At 44.2% G+C, this 19651-nt stretch overlaps 2 non-coding genes across 2 annotated transcripts; one reads left to right on the top strand and one right to left on the bottom strand.

The window, feature by feature from the left end:
- The first annotated feature begins 5982 nt into the window (after window positions 1–5982).
- On the top strand, window positions 5983–6089 carry LOC120639422. Its single transcript, XR_005661425.1, has one exon. It is a non-coding gene; the product is annotated as a small nucleolar RNA R71 (small nucleolar RNA).
- Window positions 6090–14295: 8206 nt separating this feature from the next.
- LOC120639392 lies at window positions 14296–14402 on the bottom strand. The gene has a single exon (XR_005661395.1). It is a non-coding gene; the product is annotated as a small nucleolar RNA R71 (small nucleolar RNA).
- Window positions 14403–19651: the final 5249 nt, after the last annotated feature.

Here is a 19651-nt window from a genome sequence, read left to right as displayed (position 1 = left end):
TCTGAAGTGTCAGGAACACAGTGGCCTTCAGGGAGCAAAAGCGAGAACAACCCAATAATAGCTTCTAATGCATTGTTACTAAGACCATACTTGCACTTAATCTGAAATAGCCTGACAATGAAAGATACCTTAGTAGCCTCCTTGCAACTTGGATAAAGTTCCCTCTTTGCCTCTGTTAATAATTTAAAGAATGTCTTGGCACTTTCATTCGGCTCCTCAGATTCAGTACCCATGATCTCTCCATGTATCGAACCACGGATTAGTGACTCCATCATATCCTTTACAGAATCACGGTCACCGGTTCCACCTTCATTGTCAACCCTTTCACTGATGCCCCCAAATGAATCTTTTTCTTCTCCTTCCCCTAGGATAAAACTTTCAGAAAAGCCTCTATGAAGCAAATGAGATCTAACTTCGTTAACTGTTTTGTAGGACATTGAACGACATCTCGTGCATGGACAGGGTGCCGTTTCTCCTCTCAGTGTTCCACCAAATTTATGATCTATAAATTTCTTGAAACCTTTTTGCCACTCTTCTTCTTGTTGTGGCAAGCGCATCCAAGACCTATCATTGCCAGAAGACATGCTCCCCAATATCTTCAATTAAAATCACACACTAATTAAAGCGATCAAGATCGCCTGCACAAATGACAATGAAAAAGGCATATACTGTAATTAATGATCTGCACAACAGATGATGAAATATATAGAGCTGTTCTCATAAATTCCCAATTGGATCTTTAATGCTGATTACATGTACTACATATATCTCAATTCAATTGGATAACAATCACTTTATTTAACACACGCACACAAATTGGATCCATGTTTATTTTATTTCCTATTTGATGCATATTGCCTAGAATAACAATCGAACCTCCAAAATCATAGTCCAGATTTGCATTGAAGCCATGCCCGAGCCCCAACCCTTTGATTATTAATTAGTCTTACTGCTAGCAAATTGGACAACTGTTTTGTACAAATCATCAGCCATGAGACATGCATTACTATGAAATAGAAATAAGATCATGAAGCCCCTCACTTCATCCCTGCTGGTGGCCGAGGTTGAGCTGCACGCCCACAAGCAGAGACAGCCGCCGGCCGTGACGACGGTAGAGGAGTCTGCACGCAGCTTGTTCTTCAAGAGATCGAGGCAGGCCCCGGCGCTAGGAGGAAGACGATCTGCTGCCCGCCTGCCCGACCGCCGCTTGTTTTCGCCCGTCCGCCCTAGCTCGCGATCCTCCACGCCGATCACGTCCCTCCCGCACGCATCTTTTTTTTCCTTCTTCAGGCCCACTTGGTTAATTGGGTCGACCCAATTTGACCCACAGCAGTTAACATGACTTATAGTTTGTACATATAGATTGAAATTCATAAATATATCACAATTGAGCTGTGATGTGGTGGTAAGACATGCTTCTTTGGAGGGAGAGGTTGTGGGATCAAATCCCCCTCTCCCCAGATTTTTTAAACAATATTTTTATCTCTAACATACTATGTACAAAAAATTAATGCCACACATTAGCAAAAAAAAAATTCTAAGTTTGATCCTTGAGACCACGGTTCAAGCTCCATGTAGGTTTTTTTTCTTCTCATTTTCAGTTATTGTTCCACATCAATTGCGAAGCAATGTAGCCACATCTATTGCAACGACCCAAGCAACCATATAGCAACAAAAAAAGTTTAGTGGCAATATCATGTTCTTTCTTGCAACCACTTATGTCTTTAGTTGCAGTATACCCACTAGTTTTGCAACACAGTACATTGGTGGCAATATTATTTATGAGTCGTGGCAATATCATGTTCTTTCTTGCAACCACTTATGTATTTAGTTGCAATATGGCCACTAGGTTTGCAACAAAACACATTGGTGGCAATGTAGCCACATCTATTGCAACGACCCAAGCAACCATATAGCAACAAAAAAAGTTTAGTGGCAATATCATGTTCTTTCTTGCAACCACTTATGTCTTTAGTTGCAGTATACCCACTAGTTTTGCAACACAGTACATTGGTGGCAATATTATTTATGAGTCGTGGCAATATCATGTTCTTTCTTGCAACCACTTATGTATTTAGTTGCAATATGGCCACTAGGTTTGCAACAAAACACATTGGTGGCAACATTATTTACGAATCGCAATGACTCTAAGTTTTGTGGCAAAAACACTTATATATTGCAATGAAAACAATCTTTATGACAACACCAACCTAATTGTGGCAAAAAACATCATCTTCTCACAACCAAGTTTCTGATGGTGGCAAGAGCATCAATGTTTTGCAACCAAATTATACAATGGATGCAATAGCACCTATCTAATGCAACTAAATCGGTGTAGTTGCAAAGGTTTCTGTGGCAATAGGCCTAAAATCTAGTAGTGGGGGGACCATTTTGCAAACAGAGAAAAGTGTAAGGGGCTGTCTGTAAACTAAAATTTCCCATTGATCTAGTGTTCAAATGAAAAAGTGCCCAAAATGAAAGTTGTTCAGTTTTTCAAGACCTACAACTTTCATGTTGTGCAAATTTTCACTAGATCAAAGGATTTTGAAATATTTTGAAAAGTTTGAAAGAGCTCTAATTAATAAAAGAAAAATACTTTTTGGTAGCAAATTTCAACAAATTTGGGACTTATTTGCAATAAAGATGCCAAGTAATGATTACTAGAATATCTGCAAAAATGCCCTTCACAAAGTTGAATTTGCTCCCTAAATTAAAAATTTTTGCACAAAGGGACTTGTAATTTTTTAAAATTATTGAAATACCCCTAATTTTGTTTTGAAAATTTAAACTTGCACACAAAAACAAATATAACTTTCACACATTATTTTATGTCCTAATATGATAGACACCTGAGGTGTCACACAAAGTGTGCTTGCAGCCTGCATATTAGCTCAAAAACACAACTTGCATTTTCTAGAAGGTGAAGTGTGGTTTATGGACTTTATTGGATAAATATGCGTATAAGAAATGCAAACTCTCATGATTTTCTGATCAAGTTGACGCCTGGAAATGGTCGTTAGTGAGCGTCAACAAGATCGCCCAAGCTGTGCTTTGCTCGTCCCGAGCAAAGTAGGACAAATCAGGTTGTTGATCAGAAAATCACTTTGACTCGTACCTTACCTGTCATGTCATAGTCTGAAGCAAAAATGTTCATCTATAAGCTTAAATGAGTTGGCTTTCATATCTTTGCACAATTACCTTACTCCTTCATGGGGCTTCTTAGCTATCTCCCGGCCTTGGGCTGTTGAGAGTTAGAACGGTGCGTAGAGTAGTACTTACTTGTTCATAGATCTGCAATCCATCTAGAGATACTTTTTGAAAGATTTTTGAAATATGGCAAAGTTCCCAGGATGATTCTCTCGAAGCACTCAACTTTTACTATCCTCACCAGGGCAGTATCTGCCTTCGGTCTTTCCTACTGCTAAAAAGCCTTTGTGGAGCTCAAGGATGAATAAGAACAGGGCATACTTGCATTCCATATATTGTAAAGTCAAAGAGAGGATCCATAGAGAAACAAGTCATGCAATCTCGATCAAAAGGTGCAAGTGTATGAGTGGATGGGTGGATGGATGGATGAATGTGAGTTACTCCTTAAGGCATTGGTTTTCTCTCTAGAATCATCCCTGTCTCTCTCTTTTTTTTGAGACATGGCTACCTCTTTCTCTCTCTCTTCTTCTCTTTTTTTTGGGTCATGCTTCTTTGGCATGCCATCTTTTTTTCTTTTTGGGGCAACCATAATCTGACTTTATTTTATTTCAAGGTTGTTCTACGAGAGAGTTTACCAAGACATGGAGCATTTATTGATGGAAAATGGATGGATGATGGTGCTCAATTCCTAATATAGGAATGTAGCAAATGAATGGGATGTGTACGTGCTTATGATCGAGAAAGCATGAAAAACATCTCACTAGGGTCACACAATTTGACAAAACTCAACAGAACATTAAGCAGCATATGTGTAAGGTTTTTCGTGGAATGTAACATATGGCTCTGGTAGGACTTTGCTTATCACTGGGGAACTTGCCTTTTTAGATTTTCGAAAACAACTCCAGATTTCGAGCATCTCTAGAACAAACATGTACCACTTTATTTTCCATATCTATACTCACAATAACTTAGACTTCGATCAAGCATATGCAACCCACGAAACTTTCAGGTTCATTGGCAAGTTATTTACATAACCAATAGATTTAAACTCAAGAGAACTCTTATTTCCGAACTAAGCACAACAGATATGATAGAGCAAAGCAAAACTCATCTTTTCAACTTTCATAAGGAGTTAAAACATTCTTACCACGCATGATGGAAAGGGAAATAAAGCAGTAAATATTTATTTTGTTTTGGAAGTTTTTTATCAAATTTTATTCAAAAAGCAAATAAAGGATTTTTTTCCATACCTAATGAGGTTGAGGTTGTTTCGTTCGTACCTGGAGAAGTAGTAGCGGTCGATGACGTCTTGTTCTTCTTGCACCATATTTTGTTGTTCTTCTTTAGTAGCATAGACGACATAGGAATAGGATTCTCGGATGTAGGATAGACGATCTCTAGATCTTCCCATACTGTATTGGTGATGAAATTGGGGATCTTCTGGTCGTCTTCCACTGGCTCGGTTGGGGGAGTATGAATCTCCCAATCCTCCCAAGCTGGCTTAGAAGGGGAGTGATAATCTTGATCATTCCAACTGGGTTTTACCCATAACCCCTGTTTCTCACTATCCTCATGTATCAATAATACTTCCCTCTTGTTTTGAAATTTGAACTTCATGGTCTTTCCCATGATACGGAGGCTGATTCTTCCTGTCCCTACGTCAATTCTGGCGTTTGTATTCTTGAGGAATGGGCACCCAAGTATGAGCGGGATCCCAAGATCTCCTTCCATATCAAGAACTACGAAGTCCACTAATATGTTGGTATTCTTGACTTTTACCATAAGATTTTCCACGATTCCTTCGGGATATCTCACAGTGAAATCCGCCAGCTGAACACACATAGTAGTAGGGGAAATTGATGGATAGCCTAGCTTTTCAAACGTTACCGTGGGCATGATGTTGACACTGGCTCCAAGGTCAGACAGGGCGTGATCAAATTCACAATCGAAGATTGAGCAATTGATCACTGGGGTTCCAGGATCTTCTCTTACTGTAGCTGCTAACTTGCCCCACGCACCTCTTCTTGGGCGTGTGAGCTTCTCTGCGTAGCTGAGAGGTGTCCTGCTAAGTGGCTCTTTCCACATAGCATTTATAACATTGACGCTCTCTAGAGTTGATTCGGGTTGCCCCGAAATCTTCCCTAGCTCAGCAGCAGGTGTGGTAGCAGCTAGTTGAGCCAATTGAGTTTTGAGCATCTTATTGAAACTCAGCTGGTTCTTGATAGCAGTGGAGAATCCGTCCATCTTGGCATTGATGGTCTCCATAGATTTGTCTATAGCGGCCAACTTCTTATGAAGGGACTCATTGATCTTCACTTGGCCGTAGACAAGATCTTTCAAGGTAGGTTGGTTAGGATTGAAAGAATTTGAATTTCCATTACCTCCTTGATAATATGGGCATGGTTGATTCCACCCCTGACCTCCTTGTGGACGAAACCCATTGTTGTTACCATTTAGATATAACGCTTCTTCTTGGATTTCTGGGCAGTTGTCGACCGAATATCCAACATTCCCGCAGACCTCGCACGTCATGTGAGTTTCCAAGACTTGAAGTGTTTGCATTTGAGCCTTATCTTGGAAATAATCCTTGAATTTCTTGAGGAGTAGATCAATCTTCATAGCGAGCATGTCGGCCTCCTTAACGGAGTGCATGCCTCGCTGGCGTGGTTGGAGGCGATCATTGCTCCAACTTTGGTTGACACCATCTTCTCGATTAATGATGTAGCTCTTTCAATGGTCAGCAAGAAGAAAGCTCCACCCGCAGCGGCATCCACATGATCACGGGATGATTTAGTCAATTCGTTGTAGAAGTTCTGAAGAATGAGCCAATTGTCCATTCCATGGTGCGGACACACTAGAATGTACTCCTGAAGTCTCTCCCAAGCTTCAGGAATTGACTCATTTGATGCCTGGTGAAAGTTCGAAATCCGTCCACGAAGAGCATTGGTTTTGCTCGTCGGAAAGAACTTCGCGAGGAACGCCTTGGCACATTTGTCCCAAGTGTCCACAGCAGCCTTGTTAGCATAAAACCACTGCTTCGCTCTCCCCATGTAACACCCGGTTTATAAAAGGACATAAACCAAGCAATCATATACGTGCCAGGATCAAGTCACACGTATATACAACATAATGAACAATATATCACAGCACATATCATGTAAAAAGATATAATAAAACGAGTACGAATGTTATTTATTACAATAATGACAAAATGTCTGATGCAGAGTCTGCAGAAACGTAAAACATATACGATAACTCTCGTCGGAAGCTGAGCAGGGCGCCACAAGGACGTCGACTGGGAGACGAACGCCTAGAAGTCCTCGTACTCCTAGTAGCTCCGGGTGAACTCCCTCGCGTCGGCAGGAACTGAACAACAGTAGAGTATCCCAAAAAGAACAAGAGGAAAAAGTAGAGGAGGCAAGTGTGAGTACACAACTTGTACTCAACAAGTATAACACAAACTATAAGGCTCTAAGGTTGGCTGACTCAACTGCATTAGCTTTTAATCTTGGCAAAATTTTATCAAAGCTATTACTACAAGTTGATGAGTTACCATACCCCAGTTTCATAGTAATTAATCAGAATTAATTATGATACTACTGAGAACCAAACCGAAACCACCAAGGTAACCCCACTAATCAAAAGGAGGATCCGGGCCGCTCATGACCGTGAGCACGGCTAGTATACCAGTTTTACACTCTTCAGAGGTTGCACATCTTTACCCACAAGTCGTGAGCTACGCTAGTTGTTCATCACACTTCCGTACGTGAGATGACTAGCAAACTCACTACGAGGCCGTTACAAAGAATCTCGTTGGTAAGGAGTAACCGCGAGGGTGGATCGGCGACGATGGGGCCCACCTCACGGGGGTACAAGACACGGAGCACAGACCAAGCCGGAGGAGCAGGGACCATTGAAGCTTACCTCCCCTGCCCCGCAGGTAAGTTACTCCAAACCAAAAAGACCTAATTAGTAAGCCAAGACCGTCCCATTCCAATCTTGTGGTTGCGCGATTGTCCCAGGTTGTCGCTCTAATGACGTACGGTCCTTATGGAGAGTAGCTAGCACAACACACAGTGCAAGCCCCCCTAAACCAAGTTTCTAGAAAAACCAATTTTAAACGAGACATGAGCCACTCAAGCGGGCCACTCCCAGAATTAAGTTGCATATACCATTAATCAAATTAATTAAAAAGGACCAAGTGTGTTATAGCGCAGCAACCTAGCACAACTAACCGAAATGCAACCCAAGGGATATATATAAAGGATATAAAGTGGCCAAAGTGTGCTTGCAACCTGCATAAAGTGTGCTTGCAACCTGCATATCAGCTCAAAAACACAACTTGCAATTTCTAGAAGGTGAAGTGTGGTTTAGGGACTTTATTGGATAAATATGCGTGTAAGAAATATAAACTCTCATGATTTTCTGATCAAGTTGATGCCTGGAAATGGTCGATAGTGAGCGTCAACAATTGCCGAGTTTATCATGATTACATCTTTCAAATTCCAAGTGAGCACAATGCATCAATTCACATGGGAAAGCCTCCTTATTTTGATGGGACGGGCTACAATCAATGGAAGACTGTTGACGCTCGCTATGGACCATTTTCGAGCGTCAATTTGGTCAAAATAAATGGATGAACTAACATTTCTTATGCTCATAATGCTAATAAATCACCGAATTCCACATGTCCTTGTAGAAATTTATCAGTACAAGGCTTTGGCTAAAAATGAAGGGAAATCTCCTTCAATCCAAGGAGCAAGACGTCATCCAATCATATGCCGCCACACGAGCATCACATAGATTGGAGGGCCCACTAGTGACACAAACCGACCTACCTTGAGCCGAGTCATCAACCAGAGGCACAAGGCCCCACATGTTAGTGTCTTAGCCAAAGGGGAAGGCGGTTGGAGCCAGGGCCAGGTCGGCCGATGGCCCATGGGTTCGACCATCTTTGAGCTTCGACGTGGCAGCTCCTTATTGGTTCACAATGTCGGTTTCAGGTCAAAGAGCTGCTATACTCTGCCGAGAAGAAGGTGGATGTTGGCACTCCTTAGCCTAAATGAATTACTCCACAAGCGTACAGAGACCGATGTAGCCTTCACCAGGGAGTATACCTGGGATATCGAATCCAAGGAACGGTAAAGCTTCGACCAAATCTAGAAATACTCAACCGAACACACCAAGAGAGAAAAGGTAAGAGGGAAGAGGGCCTAACTCCAGATAACCTACTGTTCTACCTAGTGACAAGCTAACTACTGACTTGATCTACTTCGGCGGCCTCAGGGAAGAACTTAGACTGGGGTGAGAAGGGAGTCCAACGGCAGTCGGCACTACTACTATGAAAACACCCGAACGTGGTGGACTACGAGGGACGGACAGGGCTGTCACCACCTGCCGCCTACCACAACGGTTCCGTGGGGTGGAACAGAACCCGAGATAGCTAGCCAAGCCTAGGCACCACACAGCTATCGAGCTACTTGCTCCTACTGTGTACTTAGATAGAAAGCAACCTCAAATAAGTAGAACTCGCTACTTACGCAGACTCAGGATCCCACAGATCAAAGAAAGTAATTAAACAAGTAACTAAAGCAGAAAGTAAAGCTTGTGAGAAACTGAAGTTGAGATGAGGAACTTACTCAAAGGTATATTCCTCTGAGGTGGATACAAAATATGGAGTAAGACCGAGAGAACTCGAGTCCGCTCCTTTAGCTTCGTTTGCACCAAAGCTCTCACCTCACTCTCTCCCTATTCTAATACAAAGAGAGCACAAGAGTGAACACTCTTCTCTAATGGATGGTGTGTGTTACAAGTGAGAGGTGGAGCTCTATTTATAGTGTTTCAGGGTCAGTTCAGAGCTTGGCGTCAGTTGCAAGCAAGTAAGGCGGTTGTGCTTAACTTCCACGCCAAGGGGGAGCACCAGAGGCTGACAGGTGGGGCCGGCCGGCCTGAGAGTGGCTCTGATCCCGCACCGCCTTCTCGTGGATTCTCCTGATTCCTTCCTGGAGTTAGTGGCAGTTGCTTGGCTTCAACGCAGACAGTTAGGGGCCGGTCGGCCTCACCGAGGCCGGCCTGCCTGGCTCTAGCTCGGCTCAGCCGCCCATTGTTCTGTCATGCTGATCATGTGTTGCATGTTTGTTCTCAAGTCGGTTTGGGTCTCGACTGATTGTCTTGTCACTGAAAGTGGCCCAATTGGACTTGGTGTACGCATTTCGGTCTTAACTCATAGCACTTGTGTAGAGCACTTGATATTTGCTTGATCTTGTGTTCAGGACCATCTCCGAGGAGTTGCATGATGAAATTACATAGGGGTAGGCCGGCCGGCCTGGGATTTCTCCCATTTTGGCTCAATTTTGTATGTTTTGTTCCTGAAATCAAATAATCACCAAAACTCGTGGAACTCATTAATGTTAGTGAAAATTGATGTATTATGGTCCTGAAAGCATGAAATCCGAAGGAATATTGGCGGTAGAAATCACTAAAAATGACCGCCAACACACCCCCACACCTAGACTTTGCTCGTCCCGAGCAAAAAGAGTCGAAACAGATCCTGAGGATCAAGCAAAGTCCAGGGATCATAAGATCGGGTATGCATAAGCGTTATTTCAAAACTTTCCCTTCATACCTTGGATTTCAGGTGGCTAGCGCTGCCATCTTCACCCATTGATCTCCGGAATGAGTCGATAAAAATTGTAACCAGTTCCTGCTTCGCAGTACATGGAAGGGTTTTTCGGGATTTTATAAAATCAAGGCATACTCTTTTGCTCAAACCACTCATTTGCTCATCCTATTCAAACCTCACCAGTCCTAACTTTTTCCATGCCAGGCATATGTGGAGCTCGGTTAAGGGTGATTGCATATTTTACACAATCCTATTGCAAGCGCAAATGTAATGTCTCTTGGTAGTTAAAGTGTTCATCACTCGGGTCATGTGCAAGTGTGAATGGGAATGTATGTCCTTAGTGGTACTCAAGCATCTTCCATTTCTCCCCTTCCTCATTCATTCATTTTTTTTACTTGAACTAGCATGAATGCCGTTCATATGTTTCTTTTCTTTTTATTTCAGGGGGATGAAGAGCTTTATGCAACCACTTAGAGGACTTTGGAGTGATGACCGTGTATGTGTATAACCCACAACGATGAGCAACCATAACTGACTTCAGAGGCATGATGTTTGAACGAGCTTAGAACGGGAAAGACAGCTATAGGTTTGAACTTGTATGTAAATGATATGAAGGCTTTGGAATGGGTAAATGGCAAGCTGAGCACAAGAGTTGCCTTGTTTTGTATTTTCGAAATAAAAACTTCCAAGACTTTGAATTCGGAACTTGTACAACCTCGTTTCATCATATCGCAGAGATCAATAAGCAAGATGGCAAGCGATCCTAAACATGAGTTCCGAGGTAGACAGGTACTTGTATATGAAATAAAACTTAGCACATGTCAATTCTATGAAACGATTTCACTCTTCCTATGCAATTCGTTCAAGATTTTATTTGAAATTAACCAGGGTGAATTTGAACAAAAATAGAAAGGATAGGGAAGTAGAGGGGTTGAACCAGCACCACGCAAAGGCTCTCGGAGAGAGGCCGACAAGTGGGGCTGGCCGGCCTAGGGTAGGCCGGCCGGCCTGCACCTATGGCCAAATTCCGTGGAACTTTTGCAGACGTGCAGGCTCGGTGTACACTATTCTAGGTAGGTTGCCTTGGTCGATTTGATGGCAAATGTAGGCCGGCCAGCCTGGTGTAGGCCGCTCGGCCTGAATTCCCCTCAGAATTCATTCAAATTTCTCTGGAACGTTGGTTCAGTTCTCCTCGTTTGAATTCACTACGCACTCAGCAAAAGATCAAAGCAGGGGTGTGGTTGGCACACACATGTGTCCCAACCACAAGAGCACAAGGAGGAACAACTTTTTATTTTTATTCAAAACAGAGTGGGGTGCTGCTGCATACAAATGAATGAACTAAACAAATGAAATAAAAGAATTTAAATTGTAGCACCAACACCTAGACCTACGATTCTTCCTAGACCTAACACCTACTTTTGGTTCGGGGATCGGTAAAGATCCTCGTTCCCAGCCGCCTTCACAAGGCGTTTGATCTTTGAACAAACGGCCTTACAAAGGGTGTCAACCCGATCACCCAACTCCATCCGATCGATCTCCGACTCGGCTGCGCGCTGATCCATGTTGTTGAGGCATAGCCGAAGGGCAGCAAGCTGCTCACGGAGAGAGGCGACGTCGATGGGCACCTCCTCCTCATCCTCTTCCTTGTCCTTGGTATCTGTGTAGGCATGGATCTCTAACGGACCACGGATCGGTGGCGGCTTGATGTGGCACCGCACCGTATCCGGTGGGGAGTCCACACCGCTGCGATCCAATGGCGGGGTGAGCACCTTCCCTCGCCCGACCATGGCCCCGGTCACGCGATAGCGTGGACGGCTAGGACTGGCGGGAGAGTACTCCGGGGAGTATGTGGATGAGTCAATCTGCACCGCTTGGAGTGCAGTGACTTGTGCAACACGACCCGCGGAGTATGTTCCCGCGCGCTTGGTAATGACCTTTCTAGGGGAAAGAACCCCTGTTGTAGGTCGCACCAGGCTGCGCGCGCGGGAGCACACGATGGACCTGTTGACGGCCATTATTTCCCATTTTGACCGTCAACTTCTCGGGAATAAATTGAGCTTTGCACCATGTTCCATACATATTTTACCTAATTCTAACAAATTCCACAAGTTGTGGTGGTTTGAGATGGTTTGCAGGATTACTCTCAGAATATGCAAGAAACAACATTAAATGGAGCATCTACAAGGATAGTGAAACATGAATATAAAATGACACCATACAAACATTGTCAAATGCCAAATTTGACTTTGCCATGTTGAAGAGCCCGTCGAGATGATCAAATTGGACACTTGGATCATCCAATTCGGAGTCCGGATGCAAAAGTTATGCAAACTACAAATTTCGGACTCGTGTTCTGCAGAGGTTGTAGGCCGGCCGGCCTCACCTAGGCCGGCCGGCCCGGCACCTTTGCAAAACACATCTCGCCTTGCCACAAGACCACTAGGGACCCTCTAATGGATCCCTATGAACTGGAAATATAAGCAAATACAAAAGTTATGACCGAAAGGTCTAGCACATGGATTAAAGTACTCATTTTCATCACTTGCCGAGATCTTTTGGACCGGAGCACCACCATGGACTTCATACACGTGTTGATCAGCAAGCTCGTAAAACAGAGAGCCGAGATGTGCCAACTCTAGGCTGGCCGGCCTAGGGGAGGCCGGCCGGCCTGCAACTTTCAGCGTTGAACCAACGCAACCTACACCGACACCTGGAGGAGATCAGGATTGTCCACGAGAAGGTCGGCGCCAAACGGAGGAAATCACAGGCCGGCCGGCCTAAGGGAGGCCGGCTAGCCCCACTTTGCAGCATCTCGAGCTCATCTTCGCATGGAAGCTACGTCAACCGACCTTCTTGCGTACACCCGACGCCTCGGTCAAACACCGACCTCTAGCATCTATAAATAGAGAGCAACAGACTCACTCTCAACACACACCAAAAGGAGTTCTCTTCTCACTTTTCCTTTCTAGAGTAGGTTAGGTAGTTTGGAGTTAGAGTCGAGTCAAGCTTGTCTTGGGATTCTGGAGTCATCATCGGAAGTCGGTATAAGCTCTTGTATCTTTTCCTTTGACATTTATCAATATAGTTATCTTCTTTATCTTTTCGAGTGAGCTTTACTTTCCGCATTTATTTATCATCTCCAGTTATCATACTTGTGTGCGGAAGTAATTCCTATAACTTAGTTTTTGTATCTTTCTAGTTTATCGGGATCTTACCTTACAGGTTTTCTTGCCCGGACTAGGGAACTCAAGTTAGGTCCCTAGGTTGAGGGGGATTTCTCTTGAACGCATCAAGAGAAATCCTAACACCGAGTACAGACGTGGTGTCCGAGCTTAGTGTTAGCTAGAAAGTGTGTTCCATCCCACGGTACCGTTGTGGTAGGCGGCAGGTGGTGACAGCCCTGTCCGTCCCTTGTAGTCCACCATGTTCGGGTGTTTTCATAGCAGTAGTGCCGACTGCCGTTGGACTCCCTTCTCACCCCAGTCTGAGTCCTTCCCTGAGGCCACTGAAGTAAGCTCTAGGTTTCTGATAAGTAGTTAGAGGCAAGATTTAGTCTAGAGAGGCTAGCTCGATAGTTTAGATGTGTTTTAGGAGTCTTTCTCACTCGTTGTCCTCCCAGCCGCTTACCTCTCTAAGGATTAGAGTCTCCTGTGTCAGACGGTCATCGTGGCCATTATCTTATCTATCATATCAGGCTTACCCCCACTAAGTTAGTCGGTTGATATCTCTAGTAAAGTTTGTCATTTGATTCTTCGATACTCTTTACCATAGTGCTTCCCTGAGGAAAATTACGACACCCTGGAATACTCCAAGGTGAAGTGCTACAGTGGTGATTTTGTGCGCTTGCGGAATCTATATTCTATTGAGCATAAGAAACACCAACAAGCATTTCTGGCGCCGTTGCCAGGGAAGCAATTGGCTAAAGATATCGTAGAATAGTTTGATAAAATTTACTAGTTTATCACCACTAATTTTAGCGGGATTACCATTACTCTCAGATATCTGTGATTTCTGCTGAGCAGTGCACGACCAGATTCGATCTACCATATCACCTCAACTCAGATCCAGAAGAATTGGGTGAATTATTTGACGCATAGTTGTCCTACCAGAAGGAATTTTCTTAAGATCGAGGTTTGACAACACCAGCTTCAATACCCATGGCTCAGAAGACACTCTGTCAATTCTCAGCTCCGTCCAATAGCCATATCCCTACTGGACTAGTCAATGACCAAGGCACTGATGGCTTTGAGATAAAGACTGGGCTTGTCAATATGGTCCAAGCAAGTCCCTTCTGCGGAAAGGCATCAGAGGATGCCAACGCTCATCTTCAAAATTTTCTGGAAGTGAGCAGCATAATCAACTCAAAAGGCACTACGATGGATAATATTCGTCTCCAGTTGTTCCCATTCTCTTTGCTTGGGAAAGCAAAGATGTGGTTCTACGCCTTCAAGGAAGAATTCAACACTTGGGATGCGTGCGCCAATGCTTTTCTGGTCAAGTACTTTCCGGTGGGCAAAGCCAACACCCTTTGGAACAGAATTACCAGTTTTCAACAACTCCAGGACGAAACAGTCTAGGAAGCCTGGGAACGTCTTCAGGAATACATTGCAGCATGCCCACACCACGGCATGGAAGAATGGCTTATCATTCAGAAGTTCTTCCATGGCCCGAACCAGCGATCGCAAGATCACATGGACGCAGTAGCGGGAGGAGCATTCCTCTCCCTCAATGTTGCAGGAGCTAGAGTGCTCATCAACAAGATTGTTTTCAACCAGAATTGGAAGGCAGATAGGTAGCCAGCCCATGCAAAAGGAATACATGAAATCGACAGTGTCGACAGGCTGGTGGCCAAGATGGATCTTCTCATGAAAAAGCTGGAATCTCCACACCAGGAGGTTAACTAGACTGAGTTTCGGATGACATGTGAGAAATGTGGCAAGATTGGACACTCGGGCAACTCCTGCCCGTTCACTCAAAAGGACGAGAACTCCATTGGGAACAACACTCCCGATGACACAGACTGCCGTCCTCAGCAAGGTTGGAATTCTAAGCCCGACCTCCCCTTCGGCCAACAGCAAGGTAACAGTTTTAATAACAGTTTGCAACCCTCGCTTAAGGACTTCATGTACGGCGAAAAGCAAATGAATGACAACATTAGTGAGAAATTTCTTGCTAATGATAAAATTCTTGAGTCTTTGGCTATGCAACTAGAGGGGTTTGACTCTGTTATTAAAAATCAGTTGAGTTTCAATGAATTGATAAAAACTAAAGTAACTCAGCTGGCCTCATCCTGTCGTAACCATAACACGGGGGAGCCTCCCGAGCAACCGGGAGTGAACCCGAAAGAAAGCGTGAATGCAGTAGCTATGCGGGCAAGACAATCCACACAGAGACCACATCTTCTGCAGGATGCAGGTACATGGCAGAAGACCGTAACCGCCAGGAATACCGATGCTGAAGATGGGGTGCTGCAGGAGGCCGAAGAATCCAACAACATTGCTACCCAGGAAGACCCCGTGGAACCCCCTAGAACTTCACGGGTCTGTCATGATACAACCGCCTTACCGTTTCTAGATCGGAAAAGGAGGCCGGTGGCCGACGAGCAATTCGGCAAGTTCGTCGAGGTAATCAAGAAGCTTTATGGCAACACACCACCTCTTGATACTATGCAAGTTCCCACGTACGCCAAGTATCTCAAGGATATCCTTGGCAACAAGAGGGTCCTGCCGCCCACCGAGGTCGTGCAGCTTACAGATGAATGTAGCACAGCTATACTCAACCCTCTCCTGGAGAAGAAGAAGAAACCAGGATGCTCCACCATCACATGTTCCATCAGAGCTCAACACTTTAAGCACGCTCTTTGCCATCTGCGAGCAAGCATCAGCGTCATGCCAAAGGTAATTTATGATAAACTTAACCATCATGCGCTTGCCCCTACTTCCATGTGTTTGCAGCTAGCAGACCAATCGGTTCGTCATCTCGCGGGGATCGCTAAGGATATTCCGGTGAAAATACGGAATTCCTTTGTGCCCGTTGATTTTGTCATTCTCGATATGGAAGTCGACACCAAGATCCCTCTCATATTGCGGAGGCCATTCTTGAGTATGACAACCACACACATTGATGCGGGAGTTGGAGTAATCCAACTCAACATCAATGGGCAGAAATAGAGATTCGGCTTCAGACCGAATGATGAACAATGCTCACAGATCAAAAGTTGCAACCGGAAGGAATTTGTGAAAGAGCAAGAGAAGCCATATACCCCATCCAACTCTACCCTCATCGAATTCGTGGAGAATCTTCGAACTCGGGAGGAGATCAAGGTGTATAACCAACGGAACGCGATGCGAAATATCCAACGTAAGAAATTTCTGGAATTTGGGAAGAAAGAGATCGAAGTAACTCTGCCTACGGCAGAAGAAAGTGTCGCCACCATCTCCATCAGGTGACGACGACCAAACCCAAGGTATGGATAATCCCGCTCAGGACGAGAAACTCGAGCCCTTGCCATGAGGTACGTGGTAGTTATCCATTCCTGCATTTGCATATAGGATAGTTTATCTTGTTGCATAGTTTTCCATTTCGCATCATGGCATGTTTAAATTCTCGCAGATGCATTCTTTCAATTCTACATTGCATAAAAAAAAATCGGTCAAGATGGCAGACCTACTGAGCTTCATTCAAGCTTGGGGGGGACGCCAATGTATCCAGGTAAGTCATCTCACCTGCCCTTTGATCTTGTGTCCTTCAAAAAAAAATAGTTTGAGTCTTTCAAAATTCAAAAAAAAGAGTAAAATAAAATAAAAACAAAAAAAAAATTAAAGTAAAACACAAAAAAAAATGTTTCATGCTTTGAATAATACTCCCAACACATATGTGTGGAAATCCATGTAAGCCCTTATCATGGAGATGATGAATAGTTGCTCTGTTCATGCTTTGCAAGTACCTCACATCCAACTTTTTACTCTCCTAGTGCTTGAAATGTTGGCTCATGGAAATTTCACTAAAATTCTAGTTTGAGTGGGAGCATGAGCTTGATTTTCAAGTCTAAGTTGTTGTGAGATTTGAGATAGCCGAGACCGAAATAAAACTGCATGCTCTAGTAGGGAACCTCTCGGAATTTCTTTAAAAAAATAAAACATGGTAAAGATTTCCCCTTTGGTTTACATGTCCTATCCAGAGCCATAATATTTTATCATATGAACCGATATAAGCTATCTTGAGTTATTTTGAGCTTTGCCGAATGGTGAGTCCGTTCGAGGAAGGTACTTGTCATCTACTGATCTTTCTCCTTTGCGTACCCATTGTTTTGCTAGCCTCAAAATGTCTGGCATGTCAATCACCTACTCCGGGTATTGATATCCACCTGCGTCAGACAATTCCCCTCACAACAAAACCCAAAATCTCCACAGTGAGCCTATCCATCTCAAATGGTCTATCCAAGCAATGCTCCCTTCCAATAACTCTATCCTCATGGAGTATGTGTCATCTTCTTTAAAAACAATTGAAGCAAAAAAGAAAAGAAAATGAAAGACAAGACCCATACCTCCACTCAAGAGAATTCAAATAAGGAGCTCAAATAAAAAGACCAGAGATGTTCTAAGCGTGAGTCCATTTCCTCCCTCTCCCCTGTACATTTTACCTTCCATAAGATCGGGATTTGATCGAGTACCAACCTCTTGCGAACCACTCTTCGGCTCGGCAACACAAGTAACCAAGGTATGCTATACTCTTCCTACCCAAAACTCCACATATCAGCCCTAGAGTAGGAAAAAGTTGGTCAAAATTTCCGACCATGGTGAGGATCATACACCTTGAGCGACTTGAGAGTACCTTTGGGGAATCTTAAACCACTTTTTGAAAACTTGAAAAATATTCTGAGATAGGAACCTGAACAGTAAGCAGGAAATATTTCGGTAAAGGTTGTTCAGTCTCTCAACTGCCCAAGACGAGGGATGAAATGCCAGTAAGCACCATCTACCAGAAACCAAGGTATGAGCCAACTCATTCACAGTACATATGGGTTAGAGTAATATGTTGTGCATAAGGTATTTACGGGGTATGAGCATTGATGCAACTCCTGATCCACCGAGCCTCAGCTTTAGCTTTGCTCGAGGACGAGCAGAAGTTTAAGCTTGGGGGGGGGGTGTTGACGACCATTATTTCCCATTTTGACCGTCAACTTCTCGGGAATAAATTGAGCTTTGCACCATGTTCCATACATATTTTACCTAATCCTAACAAATTCCACAAGTTGTGGTGGTTTGAGATGGTTTGCAGGATTATGCTCAGAATATGCAAGAAACAACATTAAATGGAGCATCTACAAGGATGGTGAAACATGGATATAAAATGACACCATTACAAACATTGTCAAATGCCAAATTTGACTTTGCCATGTTGAAGAGCCCGTCAAGATGATCAAATTGGACACTTGGATCATACAATTCGGAGTCCGGATGCAAAAGTTATGCAAACTACAAATTTCGGACTCGTGTTCTGCAGAGGTTGCAGGCCGGCCGGCCTCACCTAGGCCGGCCGGCCCGGCACCTTTGCAGAACACATCTCGCCTTGCCACAAGACCACTAGGGACCCTCCAATGGACCCCTATGAACTGGATATATAAGCAAATACAAAAGTTATGACCGAAAGGCCTAACATATGGATTAATGGACCCATTTTCAGCACTTGCCGAGATCTTTTGGACCGGAGCACCACCATGGACTTCATACACATGTTGATCAGCAAGCCTGTGAAACAGAGGGCCGAGACGTGCCAACTCCAGGCCGGCTGGCCTAGGGGAGGCCGGCCGGCCTGCAACTTTCAGCGTTGATCCAACGCAACCTACACCGACACCAGGAGGACATCAGGAGCATCCACGAGAAGGTCGGCGCAAACGGAGGAAATCACAGGCTGGCTGGCCTAAGGGAGGCCGGCCGGCCCCACTTTGCAGCGTCTTGAGCTCATCTTCGCGTGGAAGCTACGTCAACCGACCCTCTTGTGTACCCCCGATGCCTCGGCCAAACACCGACCTCTAGCATCTATAAATAGAGAGCAACACCCTCACTCTCAACACACACCAAAAGGAGTTCTTTTCTCACTTTTCCTTTCTAGAGTACGTTAGGTAGTTGGGAGTTAGAGTCAAGTCGAGCTTGTCTCGGGATTCCGGAATCGTCATCAGAAGTCGGTATAAGCTCTTGTATCATTTCCTTTGACATTTATCAATATAGTTATATTCTTTATCTTTTTGAGTGAGCTTTACTTTCCGCACTTATTTATCTTCTCCAGTTATCTTACTTGTGTGCGGAAGTAATTCCTTTAGCTTAGTCTTTGTATCTTTCTTGTTTATCGGGATCTTACCTTACGGGTTTTCTCGCCTGGGCTAGGGAACTCAAGTTAGGTCCCTAGGTTGAGGGGGATTTCTCTTGAACGCGTCAAGAGAAATCCTTACACCGAGTACGAATGTGGTGTCCGATCTTAGTGTTAGGTAGAAAGTGTGTTCCACCCTACGGTACCATTGTGGTAGGCGGCAGGTGGTGACAGCCCTGTCCGTCCCTTGTAGTCCACCACGTTCGGGTGTTCTCATAGCAGTAGTACCGAATGCCGTTGGACTCCCTTCTCACCCCAGTATGAGTCCTTCCCTGAGGCCGCCGAAGTAAGCTCTAGGTTCCCAATAACTAGTTTAGAAGTGTTTTAGGAGTCTTTCTCACTCGTTGTCCTCCCAGCCGCTTGCCTCTCTAAGGATTAGAGTCTCCTGTGTTAGACGGTCATCATGGCCATTATCTTATCTATCATATTAGGCTTACCCCCACTAAGTTAGTTAGTTGATATCTCTAGTAAAGTTTGTCATTCGATTCTTCGATACTCTTTACCATAGTG

The sequence above is a fragment of the Panicum virgatum genome, chromosome 6K (assembly GCF_016808335.1).
Source record: "Panicum virgatum strain AP13 chromosome 6K, P.virgatum_v5, whole genome shotgun sequence".
Taxonomy (NCBI): Eukaryota; Viridiplantae; Streptophyta; class Magnoliopsida; order Poales; family Poaceae; genus Panicum; species Panicum virgatum.
This window is presented reverse-complemented; position numbering and strand designations above follow the sequence as displayed.